The sequence below is a fragment of the Onthophagus taurus genome, unplaced genomic scaffold (genome assembly GCF_036711975.1).
Source record: "Onthophagus taurus isolate NC unplaced genomic scaffold, IU_Otau_3.0 ScKx7SY_14, whole genome shotgun sequence".
Lineage (NCBI taxonomy): Eukaryota > Metazoa > Arthropoda > Insecta > Coleoptera > Scarabaeidae > Onthophagus > Onthophagus taurus.
The window spans coordinates 728119-731563 of record NW_027248939.1 but is presented as its reverse complement, the minus strand read 5'-3'; the positions used below and the strand labels follow the sequence as shown (position 1 = coordinate 731563).

The 3445-nt window shown below is 36.2% G+C and overlaps 1 long non-coding RNA gene across 1 annotated transcript; it reads left to right on the top strand.

The window, feature by feature from the left end:
* Positions 1 to 2049: 2049 nt before the first annotated feature.
* Positions 2050 to 2621, top strand: LOC139432324 (uncharacterized). The gene is made up of 2 exons (XR_011642163.1): positions 2050 to 2280; positions 2335 to 2621. It is a non-coding gene; the product is annotated as an uncharacterized lncRNA (long non-coding RNA).
* Positions 2622 to 3445: the final 824 nt, after the last annotated feature.

The following is a 3445-nucleotide window of genomic DNA, read 5'->3' as shown; positions in this document are numbered from 1 at the left end:
CTCCCCTTTAATTTTGAAAACTAGCAGAACTGTATAAAATGAAATGAGCCTTAAAATCAACATCATCATCCACTATCTCTTGTAATAACACAAAATTTTCAAATTATTGTTGGCCATAGTTTTAGGTTATGCTGAACCGCTAATTCTCAATTGCTTGTTCAGCCGATTTCGTTCCGCTGTATTAAAGCTCATAAAACTAGCTGACTGATTTAATTCAACTGTTGACACCGGCTGAACGTGCCCATTGTCTACTTAATTAAATGCTAATGAAACCAACAAATTGTCATGGTTACCAAAATTGATAAGTGTTATATGGGTTGCCTAAACAATACCTACTGTTAATTTTTTTTATTGTTAATAAAGAACCTTTCCCTTATTGAACCGACCTTAAAAGAACCCCGAGAACATTATTACATACCCCAATAATGAATTATTAGAGTATTAAACAATTTTTAAATTTTCTGTCCATTTCATTTTTGGGCCTATTGCAGACCAAGCTGTTTGGTAAGATCTTTTCTAGAGTGTTCCAAGGTTCATCGAGTAAAGATATTGTATAAGGTTGTCCAACTCCCCGTAACAACGCTGTTGTTATGAACTTATACCCCCGCAAAGGCCATGCTGTGACCTCAATGAAGGAATTAACATTTCTATATTTTTATTTATATACGTAAACCAACATAAACTCTTTATTTCTTTAGTTTAATAACACTTGTTTAGTATTTAAATGTATAGATATAGTAGAAACCACGAGAGCGGGCAGTGACAGATCGCTTAAAAATGGTATGAATCAAGATATAGATGTACGACTTAGATTATTTCACCACATACATTTAAATGTAGGTTATGTTAGTAATGGAGGTTATATGTCAAACATTGTCAAAGATATTATTTAATGATTTTCCTTTCAAAGAAAACATTTTCGGCTTGTGAAAACACTAAGGCTAGGCGCAAATTGAGACGCGTATGACGCGTGCGACATGACGTGACACGACCGACATGACGCGAACACGTGGCACGCGTAGCGTTGACACTCGCAAATTGCCACGCAGTTTTTTACGGCTCGCGATCACTAGTAACGCGGTTTTTTATCTTACAATGAACGAGAAAAGAAGAAAACTAGAGTTATTGTTAAGCTCTGAATCTGATTCAGACTGGAGTACTGAAGGGGAAGAAGTATTATTATACTCGTTGACGAAAAAAAAACTGAAGGCCCCTAATAACTTTTACCTATGTAAAAGAAAAAGTCATGGGCAATTTAAAATGACTTCCGAGTTTCCGGATGATGTATTCACCAATTGTTTCCGTTTAAACCGAAACCAGTTTGCTGAAGTACATGGAATGATTCAACAATTTATTGATGCAGATGGGTGTAATGCTCAAAAGCCGATAGGAACTGAAGAAAAACTTGGAGTATTCTTGAGGTAAGTAATATAAAACAATTATTCCCTGTAAGTTTCAAACATTACATTATTTCAAATAAACAACACAAAATATATTTTAAAAAAGGTCAGACTGCACAAGGTATTTAACAAATATAGTGTTAATTATCGAACTTATAATTGCAAAAATAGTTAGTCAGGCACAACCTCTTGAGAAGCTATTATTTCTGCTTCTGCTCCTGACACTGCCTGGAAAACTTCCGATCTGACCTTATGTTGATAAAGGGGAGGCATTCGTTTTGTTAGTTGATACATTGATATGAAAAAATTATATAGGGGGTCGTCCATGTTTGCGCTTTCCTCGAACAGTCTTCTCCTATCTTCCATTCGCTGTCGCGCCCTTTCTTCTCTGCTGAATCGATCGATTCATAATATCACAGATGTCGTCGACAGTACCTTTTTTTTTCTTTTTGCGTGGAGTCTGTGCTATTAAATTTGGAGTCTCAGGTGATGATAAAGTTGCACGCTTTGCTCTATCACCTTTGTCTCCAATAGGATCTTGGGATTGCTCAACGATAGTTCCCTCGTCCTGACTTTCAACCAAATTTTCATTCCTTGATAGTTCTGATGGAAGGTCTATAGAACATAAGGTTACCTAGGACGATCATATGAATTTGCGGTACAGACGTGTGAAATGATTTTCTAAAAATTAGTTTAATAAATTATCGGAATTATTTTTCCATTGTTTCGAGATTTCAAATTCTTCCAGCAAGTTTCTAGTTTCAACCATTTAGGTTGGTGATGTATTAATTTTATGTTTTTAAGGCTTATTTTATGATTAGTTTCTAAAAGGTGTTTAAAAATAGCAGAATTTTTGTCTTTGGTATGTTCTTTAAAACGAGTTAGTAGATTTCCAGCTGTTTGACCAATGTATATTTTATTACAATCATTACAGGATATTCTGTAAACACCGTTGAGCAAATGAAAATGGAATTTATGTTTATTATTCTCAAGAAACACGTGTGTCGAGTAAAGTCGACGGTCATCCGAAGCTCTATCGGCGTAGTTTCGGTTTCGGCCAAAATACAGCCGAAACGAAACTTCGCCGAAATCCCTATTTTAGGCCGAAACTGGTCGAATCCGAAACAGAAACCGAAATTTCGGTCGGGCATTAAATACGATATATCATAAATTAAATATATTTTTATATTTAATTTATTTTAATATACTTATTTAATTTTACTTTATTTTATTTATTTATTTTTATTTTTTTTTTGAATTAGCCTAACAGATTAACAGATTCATGACAACGCTCACAAGACGTTTCGATTTGAGGTTATAATTATAGAGTGACAACCCTTAGAAGAACAGACGTACTTTTTCGAAGTGGCCATTTGAATTGTACAGCAGACATATTAAGCTAATGCTATCTCTTTCCAACACACATTACTCTCTAGCGGTTTGTGAACTACGTATGGCATTTGTAAGAGCGGAAAATGATGATTTACTGCCAGCTCTCGTGGCGTCTACTATATTATTATTATTATTAATTAATTAATTAAGACTTTATTGTATACAATAATCTGTCTACAATTCTACAATTCTTTACATTATTAATATATTATTTTCACTCTCTACCCTCTTCCTCCATTTCCACAACCTCGGCTCCTCGGCCCAATCATCCCCTCATCCATCCCTTTGTCTCCTCACCCCCTCAACCATTCTCATCCATCGTTTCCCCTCTCCCCCCTCTCCCATGATCTGTCCTCGGTCCAACGTTTCCCATTCCCTATCTCTCAACTCCCTCCACATCTCCCTACCCACCCTTCGTCTACTATTTATCTCAGTTACCGAGTAGCTTTTCCTCTCTAATTTCCCTCCAACACTCGCAGTTTAGCCTCCCTTCTATTCTTTCTTCACATTTCACTGCCCTCCTGCCCGCCCCCACTCTGACCTTATCCACCTTTACCTCTTCCCTCACTATATATAGTCTTCCAGACGGCGATCGGTTTTTATGACTCTGTCACTTTCCTACTGTAGTTGTAAAACGAACAAAGACGGGGTTG